Source organism: Narcine bancroftii, chromosome 5, assembly GCF_036971445.1.
Source record: "Narcine bancroftii isolate sNarBan1 chromosome 5, sNarBan1.hap1, whole genome shotgun sequence".
Lineage (NCBI taxonomy): Eukaryota > Metazoa > Chordata > Chondrichthyes > Torpediniformes > Narcinidae > Narcine > Narcine bancroftii.
Window position 1 is genome coordinate 89423531 of NC_091473.1, and position 13820 is coordinate 89437350.

At 45.8% G+C, this 13820-nt stretch overlaps 1 protein-coding gene across 5 annotated transcripts in view; it reads right to left on the reverse strand.

Moving 5' to 3' along the window:
- Positions 1-3388, reverse strand: part of LOC138763687 (5'-AMP-activated protein kinase subunit beta-1-like) — a 67627-nt gene extending 64239 nt beyond the window's left edge. For 2 of the 5 annotated variants that reach the window (XM_069938268.1, XM_069938263.1), the window contains exon 1: positions 3295-3372. The gene's annotated coding sequence lies outside the window, so the exon portion shown is untranslated. Of the gene's footprint in view, positions 1-3294 lie in introns of all 5 variants that reach the window. The other 3 variants (XM_069938265.1, XM_069938267.1, XM_069938266.1) reach the window with 3 other exon arrangements.
- Positions 3389-13820: the final 10432 nt, after the last annotated feature.

Genomic DNA, 13820 nt, shown 5'->3' on the forward strand with positions numbered 1-13820 from the left:
AGACTGCGGCACCGGACTCAATCTTCTGCTTCCGTTCATCTGTTGCTTTCCAAAACAATAATCCATTACTCTACAGCATGTCCATTTAACACCTACTTGTGAAGTCTCTTCAAAGTTTTTTTCAAAGGCACTCAGAGCCTGGACTGTCTGGCTTAAGTAAGCTCTGGCATTTTAAATGAGATCTGTGTTGTGAAGTGTTTGTGACCTTCACTAAAAAAAACATGCCACAGTTTATCTCCTTTAAAACATATAATACAAAATTGAAGATAATCTGTCACACAGAAAATGGAATGAAATGCCACGATAGATTCCAAGATTTAAAAAAAGCATGCAGATTTTCAGGTGTGGACTGATGTCACATGTGTTGTTCATTTCATCAGTAACATACATGAAACATCAACCAAGTGCTACTAATTTCTCATGACTCTCTCTGGTATTAACATCACTGAATCTCTCAGTGACATCGTGCAGTGACATCCCATCTGGATCAGAACTAATTACCATGGCTTGAAAACCAGGTCAGAAATGAGGAATGCAATATTTCATTCTGCAATGCCTTTCATGAGGGTAAGTGATTACTTCTCCAAATAATTGTAGGTCCAACTACATTGAAATTGCTTCATGTCATCCAAAATAAAGCAGCCTTTATGAGGCTGCAGATGTCCTGAAAAAAAACCAAGTAGCTTGAATGCCTGACTTTGAACTACACATTCCCAAGGCCAGCAACAGTCTGATTCAGCTAACTGACAGATTAACTAGAATATAACCATATAACAATTACAGTACGGAAACAGGCCATCTCGGCCCTTCTAGTCCGTACCGATTTATGTGAAACTCCACTAATTCCACCTACCTGCTCCCTGCCCAAAACCCTCCTACCCCCTCACATCCATGTACTCATCCAACCTCCTCTTAAATGACAAAACTGACCCTGCTGCAACCACCTTCTTATAATGAAACAATCATGTGGAAATCAAAGTCAATAGTAGAATCATAAAGGAGCTGCAACACCAATTAAACCAAAGCAATTTCCCTTCAGTGATGCCTCATCAATCCCACTGATTTGTTGCAGAAAGACTAATAGGGTGATTTGAACATGGTATCCTGAATAAGCATGACTGCAGAATGGACTTGCCCACCATCAAACTGAACTTACATTAGAAACATTCAGGTCTCCACTTCCACTGTAACTTTCAAACAATGTGCTTCCACTGCACTTCAATAACCTATTGACTTCCTTGTGTTGCTGCGGAAGCTGGGACATCAGATGCTACATGATGACAAGTGCTTGCCACCATTTCAATGCTGGAGAGTATGGGCTGCAGGATCCATGCAAAAACATGCAAGATTAGCAATAGACTCAACCAAATTCCTTAATTTTGGGGGTGGGGAGAAAAAAAGGCAAAAAAAAAAACACATTGAAACAAATTGATAAGGCTATGCATGATTAAGCAAGAGGCTGTAAATTTTAGAGCTGTGGAGAACAAGGAATTTCGGCAAGCCAAAGATAGACAGCGGTAAATCATGATTTTGTGTGGTGAACAACTTTGGACATTTACATTTTGGAAGAACTAATGGTTGTGGAGATTTGATTCTTACCAATTTTGACAGAGGGAAATTGAGGTTCATCCAGTATTTGTACCATATCATCGTTAGGTCATTGAAGACAACATTCCTATTGTTCAATAGCCTTCTGTTTTAGTGATAACAACACTTCAATTACAAGAGTTTGTAACATTGTCTTACAAACATAATTAGACATAATACACCCACATTTCTTCAAAGGAGCTTGCAATTCCACACAAGACTAACAGCTTTGCCTCCATAATCAGGTTTAGACCACCTGCACAAATAAAGTAGTCCCCCCTTATCCGCAGGGATATGTTCCAAGACCTCCAGCGGAGGTCGCAGATAGTATCAAGCCCAAAACAGGCTAAGCGCTGTTTAACGTCTATATGTTCTATGAAATTAGCCATTTTGTGATGTGGACTTTGTGCTAACACTATATTATATGCTGAGCAAAGCTATAGGGGATACTGTACCTGTAAACTTTATTTGTAAGGATCAGTATGGGGACAGACATGGGGCTGTGGGGAGACCGTGGGACAGTGGGATCAGTGTGGGGACTGACACGGGGCAGTGGGGACCAACCCGGGGATATGGGGAGAGCACGGGGTACTTGCAGCATATTCAGTTATTCCATTTATTTCAAGAAACAGAAACAACCGCATGGGAGATTTTATAAAAGGGTTGTAGAAACAAAAACATTCAAATTATTTTGCAGTTTGGTAAGATAAGCAATTGGCAAGGTATTGCACGTTGCTCAGAGCATCAACCAGAAGGTGGGAATCAATTTCACTGAAGAATTTCGAGTTCAGGTACCTGCTCAAGATAGGGACGGATTTAAGAGAGTGAAATATGAAAGTCTCCAAACGCTGTGATTGTAGTGAAATGCAAATTTTGGAGGTACAGATACAAAACGTCAGTTCAATACCTTTACCCCCCCCCCCCCGCCCCCCCATGGATGCTGCTGAGTTCCTCCGGCAGTTCTGTTTCACAAATTTAACAGAAAAACACTTTAAGGCTTATTAATTTAGATCATTGATATGCCAAAACAGCCACAAAAGAAACTTATTCCAAATTTTCCGTGTATTTCTCCCAAAGTCCAGCAGAATTCTGCACATCTTCCTTTTTTTTCCCCCTCTCTTCCCCTTGCTTTGGAAATTTACATTCAATTAATGTCATTCTTCAAGCTCATCCATCTTCAATTGAGACTTCCAACTTCTTGGTGCCCACCCCTCCAGAAGCCTGTCCTTGCTCCTACGTTTGCTCACACCCCTTTGAACTGATTTCACACCTTTCCCAGTTGGGGATGTTCCCCATCTCTCATGTCTAACGCGCTGAGTATTTCTGGTTTCCTCATGCTTATTGGAATAAAGGAGATCGAGGGAGCTTGTGCATCAACAATTAGAGGACAGGCGACAAACTAGGTTAAGATTTACAAAATACAACCTATAGATGTGAAAACGTGCACATTCATTAAGAATTGAACAGAAACGAGGCCTTCTTCCCATTGATTCGGCACTTCTGTCAGAAATGCCAACAAAAACCACCTCGAAGCCAGGCCTCCTCAAAGCCACGACTAAATTTAGCTCCAACAAGCACCACCATCGTCTTCCCCCGCCCCTTTTGGATCAAAATAGACAATGACACACGCGCAGAGTGACCCCTGGCATCACGAAGGGTCTCCGGCTGCATTTTGCCCCACGAACGGTCGGTAGTTAGGGATGTTACCTGGAGCGTGGAGACTGACCTGTTGCTGGCCACACACCGTCTCGCTCTCCCCCTCCCCTCCCATGTGAACACTTGCATGGCGCGCGCGCCCGGCCCCCGCCGGCGGGAGGGGGCGCGCGCGCCCGGTCCTCGGCTCGCGCGGACCTGGTGAGGGAACCCTCGGTCGGGTGCACCGCCACCTGCAAACTCAGCACCAACCATCCCAGATTACGATCCTGATCATTCGTTTCCTGGTCGATTCTTTTCGTGCGTGTCTGGTGCGATTTGAAATTTAAAACAAAGGGAAACTGGAATTCCCGAGTAGTTGGGACCGCATCTGGCGAGAGAGTTGTAGGTTAAGTAAACAGGAAAGTCTGCAGACGCTGTGGTTGAAACAGAAACACAATACTGGAGAAATTCAGCAGGTCACAAACAATGTAAACATAGAAACATAGAAGATATGAGCAGGAGTAGGTCATTCGACCCTTTGAGCCTGCTCCGCCATTCAACGAGATCATGGCTGATCTTAAAGTTCAGTACCCCGTCCCCGCCTTCTCTCCGTAACCTTTAATACTGTTAGGAATTAAAGTACCTTTAAAGAAATTGCTCGAGACAAAAATTGAGAACAAAGAACATTTATTACTACAACAATGCAAAGTTGGGTGCTTCCCCTTACCCTGGGAATACACACACACACTGGGGCTCACCCAACTTTTATACAGTTGATTTCAGTGTAGGAATACCCTCCCCCTTACATTCTTCTGCCTCCTGCTGGAGAGGTTTGGCATTAGGCAATCCTGCCTGCCTACGTGCAATTTCAGTATACTTGGAGAACCAGGGGGGGGGGTATCCTGTCGGTGTCCCTTCATGTCATTGTCCTTATTCACACCTTCCTGATTCTCTGGGCTACAGTCTCTTGATATGCAGAGTTGACTCATTCTATCTAGGGTTGGCTAATTTCATATGTATAAATCTGTGTATGGTTAGCTAATTAGAAATGTATGACTTGGTACTTCTGTCCAGGGCTAGGAGACCCTTATCTGATACAGACTACCTCAACTTCCTACATTCTATTGTACCTTACCATTCCTTATCTTAGTCCTATGGTCTTGTCACAAAGACTAGAAGATTCTTATGTTAATCCTGCTGACTCTGCTTTCCTGCATCCTAAGCCCCAAGCTTATCCTGTTTGAACTGGTTACAGCCATTTTACTGATGAACTTTAGTTTCTTCCATGTTCATAATTTTAGATCAATTTTCCCATCTCTCACAATCCTCACTTTTCTTTTAGATCAGTAATACTGATCTTTCACCATGATCAGTGTTACTGATCTTTGGTTACTAGTGTCAGTGTGACTGATTCCCCCCCCCCCCCTCCTCACTTTTATTTTAGATCAGTAATACTGATCTTTCAATTGTAAGGTGTAGTTTTACCCAGCTGGTCAATAACCGAATTGTAACACCTGTGTAAAGTCTTTAGGTAGGGGAGCACCATGAAGGTCAGAGTAGCGAGTCCAGCTGCTTATTAGGGTTGTGAGTATCAGGCTCCAGTTCTCAGTAAAGAGTCTAGTCCATCCCACATCAGTCCGAAGTTGCCACGTCTGAACATGGGCATGGGCAGATTCACGTTGAAACATTGAAGCAGTGTCTTTTAACCACCCGACTTTTGTAAGCATTGTCCTGACGAAGTCTGTGAGAGACGCTGCCTTCAGCAGCGAACAAGTAGCAGTCTCTGAGAAACGCTGCCTTCAGCAGCGAACGAGTAGTCAGGCGGTTCCGTTGAATTGTGGCTAGTATCTGATGTCCTCTTCAGCCCCGAACCCTAGGGCCACCGATCTCCGAAGGCTGTTTGGAGCCTGATATTAAAGTGTCAAGCAGCTCACGTTGTTGGTAACTGGTGCTCCCCTTCACGGGGTGATGAAAAGAGACCAAGCTGGGGGGGGATTGTTTCTTGTGATTTAACTGTGTGTTGCAGCTTGTCTGCTAACATTAGCATATGTATCATTGAACTTGTGAGTTGCAGCCTGTCTGTGTACATTAGCATATGTATTAACTCTCTCTCTCTCTGTTACATGTACAATCCTGACTACCATTCTGTCTGTCTTTGTCCCACCATGTCCTTTGTGCTATCGCTTCAAAACTCCTGTCTTTAATACCTGTGTAGGCTAAGATACAAATTAGATGTACTCCACTAAAGCTGTTTAATTCCCCTGGTCCGTATTGGGATCCCTTATATCCCATTATGACTATACATTAAATCTATGCCCTGTCTACATTCTAAAGGAGCTGAATTGTAACCTCTGCTGCCCCTATTCCAGGGGGGCTTAAAACATTAACGAACAATATTCCAAAGAAATTAGTAAACAACAATGAACAATACATGTAAAGCTCATTAAAAACAGCATTAAAATACAATAAGAACTGAATAAAGCACAATAAATGTAAAGCTCATTGAAAACTGCAATAAAATACAATAAGAACTGAATAAAACACAATAAATGTAAAGCTCATTGAAAACTGCAATAAAATACAATAAGAACTGAATAAAACACAATAAATGTAAAGCTCATTGAAAACTGCAATAAAATACAATAAGAACTGAATAAAACCACAATAAATGTCAAGCTCATTGAAAACTGCAATAAAATACAACAATAACTGAATAATCAAAAGACAAGTAAAATACAACAATAACTGAATAAACCATTAAAGAAACGAAAAAAAATGTTAAATTACGGCACTTTGTAACAATCTGACTTTCCTTTGTGTTAGTGTAAAAATTGTAAAATGAAACACAAACCATATTTGCATGGGTTTTGAATATGTTAGACCTTATTAAAATGCAGTTGGAGCTGCTTGTCTGTATGGGGCACAACCCTCCAATTTGTTAGAGTGAGTACATAACAGACATTGCAGCACAAGAGCCCCTGCAAGAGAACTTGAAACATATTCAACCTTTAGTTCTGCCTTAAGTAAAATGCCTTGTGCCACAGCTCACAGGAGCTGGCCTTATTTAAAACAGTCTGTAAAACAGGCACCAAAAAAAAGTTAAAAGATGTTCTTATGAAGATTGCACACACAATAATTTAAGTACAGGCTAGTTTCTATAATATTCCACTTAAAAGTTCTGCTGCATGAATCCTGGAGCTTGTGGAGTCATTATTGAATCAAGAAATATTGGTGCCATGCCAATCTCATTCTAACATGCCAATTTCTCCAGTCCTTAAGTCAAGATGTACTGAATAGCATCTGGTACAAGATCTGTGAGTTCTTAATGATATTATTATTCTTATGCACCCAATTGTTCTGAACTATGCCACCAATTTAAATCATATTCCACCTATTGCAGTACTCACACAGCACCATAGACCAGTTCGCAGGTTTATTTCTCCATTAAGCTGAATCCAGTTGCGCAGGGTTTACCTCCGTGATTATTTACAATGTAACTTCCGCACTACCGGATTTAAATATAAACCTGATGAATGGGGGAAAGTTATCATGAATTAAATAACAGCGGCAATACAGAGAAATTGTGCTGAGGCATTAATTTCACTCCAGAGGAAAATGCACCAGAGAAATGAATGATTAAACTTATAGGAATCCCCATAGGAATCCCCAGAGGTATCTTTATTCTCCAGAGGTGGGTGATCTTTAAACTCACGGACCTTGACTGCTGAATGTGTAGAAGAAATGTATTAAATGTGTTGATAGGGCTCCATACCTCTAACTGCAAGACAAGAGCCTGAAGCCTCAATTTCAAGTGCCACAGTGCACTTAAAGGGACATGCACACTCCCCCTTCAACTGGCTGATCCAGCCACTTTACACATCAGATCCTTTCTTTATCTCACATACACTTAAAGTTAAGATGTATAGAACTCACCCTATTTGCGCAAACATTTCTCCCTGCAAATGTTATAACATCACTCAACTCTCAGGTACTCCCTGTGCAAAATCACATTTAAATACAATTTATTTCATAAATTGGAATTAACTGGTAGTTAAATTCGCTAATTCTACAGTATTGAAAAACGATCATTTATGACATTTAATTTTTAGCATGAATTTTAATCAATATTGGTCAGTGACTGAAGTGGGAAGTCGTGATTTATGAAATTATCTCTGGTCTCTACTCTCCCACTCCCTGCACTTCTCCCAACATTCAGGAGCTGGCACACAGTCCCTGCCTTTTTTTTTCCATGTTACTCATCTACTATTCCTTTAACTGCTTGCATCAAAATGTTAGCCTTTGCTTTCTGCTTATCCTCAGATGTCTGGACAAATGCTTTTTGTGTGATCTGTAGAAGCTGGGTTATTCCCTGCTCATGCCAATTTTCTGTCTTTTGTAATTTTCTCTTAATGTCTGGGGCTGAGTTGGTAACAAAACCTGTTAGTACCAATTGTTCCCCTGCTGGGGATTCTATGTCGAGACCCCCATATTGTATATATATATGGTCCCAAAAATTGGTCTAACTGTTCAGCACATCCCTGGGGATCTTCTATCAGGGAGGTCAGTTCTTTCTTAAAGTTACACACTTCAGTACTGGTCAGGGGCACATTTACGAAACCGAGACCCTCTCTCATGGGAACTTCCCGCAGTGGTCTCATCCAATTGGTTTCTGGCTTATTAGGTCTGGGTTCCTGCTCCCTGGGAAATGAATCAAAGGGTTCTGCCCTTTCTTCCTGAAGAGTCTCACGCTGTTCTGAATTAAAGTTACCTCTCTCTCCTGCCAACAGAGGTGGTAATCGAGTGCTTTGTGAGCAAGTTATCATACCACTCCTGCTCTCTTCTCTCTTCTCTAGTGGTGGGGGAGGTGGGGAAGGTGCAGAAGGGTAGGTCATAGGAGGGGAAGGAAAGATAGGAGCTGGCATAGGAGGAACATAGGGTGGAGGGAGGGAATGTAACACATCCCAACCCTGTGATTCAGGGACAAGAGGTTCCTCCTCTCTCTTATCCCTGGATTCTTTCTCATTCAAAACCAGCTGTTCAATGGATCCCTTGAGCCAGCAGGCTGCATATTCCCTGCTCTCAACATTGTCTTTCTGGTTTTGATAGAGCCATAAGTTCAAAGCTTCACACATCCATTCATCCTCGGATCCGAATTTTGGCCAGTACACGGAGCTCCCTTTAACCGGGTATCTCACCCATTCATTACAACAATACCTGACCGTCGTCAGTTTGTCTTTACCGCGGGTCTTTCCTGTGCCCCACTCAGATAACATCATCCCAAGCGGGCTGTACGTAGCTATCTGGTGGTCACGTCCTGTGTCAGGACTCTCATCTCTACTGCCCGCTATTCCCATACTTAGGAACAAGTAAAATACTCTTACCGAGTTCTGGCAGTACTGCTCTAGCGCGCGTCCTTCCGCCGTTTGTTCTCAATGCCTCTTCTCAGATATCACTCGCTTCTTCCACTGACCAGCCACCCGTCGCCCGTGAGTCCAGCTGAATCAGCCGGGGTGCACCTACTCTCGTCGTCGGGGTACTCTGTCAGTGGAGGGAGTGTGATCCCGGACGAGCCCCCATTTGTTAGGAATTAAAGTACCTTTAAAGAAATTGCTCGAGACAAAAATTGAGAACAAAGAACATTTATTACTACAACAATGCAAAGTTGGGTGCTTCCCCTTACCCTGGGAATACACACACACACTGGGGCTCACCCAACTTTTATACAGTTGATTTCAGTGTAGGAATACCCTCCCCCTTACATTCTTCTGCCTCCTGCTGGAGAGGTTTGGCATTAGGCAATCCTGCCTGCCTACGTGCAATTTCAGTATACTTGGAGAACCAGGGGGGGGGTATCCTGTCGGTGTCCCTTCATGTCATTGTCCTTATTCACACCTTCCTGATTCTCGGGGCTACAGTCTCTTGATATGCAGAGTTGACTCATTCTATCTAGGGTTGGCTAATTTCATATGTATAAATCTGTGTATGGTTAGCTAATTAGAAATGTATGACTTGGTACTTCTGTCCAGGGCTAGGAGACCCTTATCTGATACAGACTACCTCAACTTCCTACATTCTATTGTACCTTACCATTCCTTATCTTAGTCCTATGGTCTTGTCACAAAGACTAGAAGATTCTTATGTTAATCCTGCTGACTCTGCTTTCCTGCATCCTAAGCCCCAAGCTTATCCTGTTTGAACTGGTTACAGCCATTTTACTGATGAACTTTAGTTTCTTCCATGTTCATAATTTTAGATCAATTTTCCCATCTCTCACAATACCCTTATACCGATCTAAGTCCCTCTTAAATATATTTAATGAACCTGCCTCTACTGCCCTCTGTGGCAGATTCATCATCCTCTGGGTAAAGAAATTCCTCCTCATCTCGGTCCTAAATGGTTTGCCTATTATCCTCAAACCATGGCCCCGGGTTCTGGATTTTCCCATCATTGGAAACATCCCATCTGCATCCATTCTGTCCAGTCCTGCCAGAATTTTATAGGTCTCTATGAGATCCCCTCTCAATCTTCTAAACTCCAGCGAGTACAATCCCAATTTACGCAATCTTTCCTCATAAGTCATTCCTGCCATTCCAGGTATCAGCCTGGTGAATCGCCTCTGCACTCCCTCCATTGCAAGAACATCCTTCCTTAGATAAGGTGACCAAAACTGCACACAATATTCCAGGTGGGGTCTCACCAAGGCCCTGTACAGCTGCAGTAAGGTATCCTTGTTCCTATACGCAAACCCTCTTGATATGAAGGCCAACATACCATTTGCCTTTTTAAACCGCCTGCTGTACCTGCATGCTCGCCTTCAGAGACTGGTGTACAAGTACCCCTAGGTCTCTCTGCACTTCCCCATCTCTTAATCTATTGCCATTGTACTTTATATAACCAAGATAGAGATAAAGATACATAACCAATGTTTCAGGCTGAGCTATTTCAACTACTGGGTTTCTCCTGCATTGTATGTTGTAGGTTAATGCCTATTCGATAGATAATCTGTTGAGTATTAACAGTATTTACCATTTTGACTTTGAATTTCAGTATTGGAAATGCATTTTCCTTTTACACTTTCTCTTGACATCTTGTTCTTCCTACCATTACCCTTTTGTAGGTTGCACCTTCATCCCTTTAATCCCTCCAACCTACCATGCTCTCAAGTCCATCTGGTTCTTCCTCCAACTTTCTGTGCATCTCCATCTCCCTTTAACTTCTGTTGAAGTGTCATCAATCTGAACTATTGAACTGTGGCAGCGCACTCTCTTGTGGCGAATCGGCCCCGCTTGTACTGCCACCTGGTGGGGCAGCCATGAGAAGAGGGCGCTGTCAGGGGTCCTCCTTAACCCATGGTTCCTGTCCAGCGTGCGCCTCAGGTAGCCGTTATAACATCACCGCTCACGCAGTGGCCAAGATCACGCTGCCCTTAAAGGGGCGCACGTGGGATTTGAATAAAACAGTCATTGAGAGCATCCAAGGTGGTGGCTGAGAGTTTCTTTGCTGTAGCTCCTGTTACATTGATGACCCCGATGAGCCCAGATGCTTTTCTGGTCTCCCAACATGGAACCAACAGAGATCGACGCCGTTGCTGTGAAACTGCCCCCCTTCTGGACCCATCATCCACGTTCGGGCAGGCGGAGGTGCAGTTTCGCATCGGGAACATCTCTGCAGATGCCACAATGTTTTATCACATCGTGAGCGTGCTAGAAGAGGAGACGGCAGTCAGGGTAGACAATCTCATCCACAACCCACCAGCTGAGGGTAAATACCCTGCCCTCAAAAATCTCCTGGGCACCTTCAGTCTCTCCCCACAACAGCGTGCCTCCAGACTCCTGTATCTGGATGGGCTGGGAGACCGAACACCATCGGCCTTCATGGATGAGATGCTGGCGGAAGATGACAAGCCCTGTTTCTTGTTCCACCAGATCTTCCTGGAGCAGAGGCCCGAGGACATTCAGCTCCTGCTGGCAGACAAAGACTTCAGTGACCCATGGCAAGTCGCGGCCCGAGCAGACATCCTCTGGTGCACTAAGAGAGAGAACGATGCCACCCTCAGCCAGGTCACCCACCCAGGAGCCAGCCGGTCACAGCCCCTCCCAGCACAAGCCAGAGGAGCACTACCCCACTTGGTGCTTCTATCATCAGCACTGGGGGGCACAAGCTCACAAGTGCAGGCAACCGTGTACTTACCAGGGAAACGATTCGACCAGTCACTGTTGATGGTTGCGGCGGCTGGACAAGTGAACAGCCTCCTGCACATGACCACTAAGTCCACCGGCCAGCATTTCCTTGTGGACTCTGGAGCGGAACTGAGCATCTTTCCCCCAACCGCCCTTGAGACCTGCACCCGACCTCGTGATCCCACCCTGCGGGCAGCCAACAGTTCCACCATCAAAACTTTCAGCACCCGCAGGCCGCAGATCTAGATCAGGAAAGATAAGTTCTGCTGGAAGCTCGTGCTGACCTCAGTGGGTACCATGCTTTTGGGGGCCAACTTCCTCAGGACATATGGCCTGCTGGTAGATGTGAAGGGCAGAAGACTAGTTAACGATCCACTTGGTCTGCCTCGATGCCATGGATGCCTGCAAGCCCGAAATAGCCCCTAGGGATGAGTATTCCAGCATACTCGATGAGTTCCCTTCCATCCTGCAGCCGCAGTTCACCACCGCCTTGCTCCAGCATGGGGTCTACCATCATATCTCTACGCAAGAACCCCCCCACTGCACCCCAAGGCTCGACGACTTCCACCTGAGAAGCTGCAGTTAGCCAAGGAGGAGTTCTCTCGCCTGCAGGAGTTGGGTATCATCCATCGCTCTGACAGCTGCTGCGCATCCCCTCTTCACATGGTCCCCAAATCTTCCGGAGGCTGGCGACCCTGCAGGGATTATTGGCGCCTGAACGACGCGACTACGCCGGACAGGTACCCAATCCCTCACATCCAGGACTTTACAGCCAACCTCCACGGCGCCAGGTCTTCTCGAAAGTCGAACTGGTTTGGGGCTATCAACAAATCCCAGTCCACCCCAAGGACATTGGTAAGATGGAGATCATCACCCCATTCGGCCTGTTCAAATTCTTGCGCATGCCCTTCGGAGACTAAAAACGCGGCTCAGACTTTCCAGCGCCTCATGGCATATACCTCGATGACATCCTGATCACCAGTTGCGACCACGAGGAGCGCAAGGCCCATCTCCGCACCCTGTTTGCCCATCTGGCGGAATTCGGTCTCACAGTCAACTTGGCCAGTTCGGCAAGGAGACGCTGCAGTTCCTGAGACACACCATCTCGGCAGCAGGAGCTGCCCCAGCGCCAGAAAAAGTCGTGGCCATACGGCACTTCCCAAAACCCACCACCCTCAAGGTCCTGCAAGAATTCATAGGTATGGTGAACTTTTATCATCGTTTCATCCCCAGCGCCGCCCGCTTCATGCGGCCGTGTTCTCATTGATTGCCGCTAAAGACAAAGTCTTGGTTTGGTCTGATGAGGCAGAGGGTGCTTTCGCAGCCACAAAGAATGCACTGGCCAGTGCCACCTTATTAGTTCACCCGTGCCCGGAGGCACACATCGTACTCTCAGTATTCACCTCAGCCAAGGCCGCTGGGGGCATACTCGAGCAGTGGCTCAATGGACAGTGGAACCCACTGGCCTTCTTTAGCAGGCATCTTCGACCGCCAGAGCTCAAGTACAGTGCCTTCAACTGGGATCTCCTGGCGCTATATCTAGCCATTCGGCACTTCCAGTACTTCCTGGAGGGCAGGTCATTCACTGCGTTCACTGACCACAAGCCTCTCACACAGGTCCTCGCAATGGCCAAGGATCCGTGGTCGGCCCGCCAGCAACGCCATCTCTCCTATGTGTCAGAGTTCACTGCTGACATCCAGCACAGGCCAAGTAGAGACAACGTCATGGCGGATGCGCTTTCCCAACCGGCAATCAACACCCTCAGCCCCGGTCTCAACTACACCCAACAGGCGCAGAGGGAAGATGTGGAGACACAAGCCCTTCGTACCGCCATTTCGGGGCTCTACCTCCAGGACATTCGATTGCCAAACAGCCCGGACATGCTGCTCTGCGACGTCTCCACTGGTTCACAGCGCCCGGTCGTTCCGCTGCAGTGGAGATCGCAGACCTTCAACATGGTCCACGATCTAGCACACCGCTTGGTGAAGGCATTGGTTCATATGATGGTGGAGCGTTTTGTGTGGCACGGGCTCAAGAAGGAGGTAGCTGAGGAGTTGCACTCAGTTCCAGGCCTCCAAGGTCCACCGACATACACAGGCCCCAATTCAGCAGTTAAACTCGGTAGTCAAAAAGTTCCAACACATACATATTGAAATTGTGGGCCCCCTGCCGATGTCCAGGGAGGCGCGCTACCTGCTTACAGTGGTCGACAGGACTACGAGCTGGCCAGAAACCATTCCCATCAAGGAGGCTTCCACCGAGACGTGTGCCAGGAGCTTGGTTGCCCACTGGATCAACAGGTTCGGAGTTCCGGTGCACATCACCAGCGACAGGGGTGCCCAGTTCACCTCCGCTCTCTGAACTCAATTGGCGAACCTACTGGGGGTTAAACTCCACCACACCACGGCTTATCACCC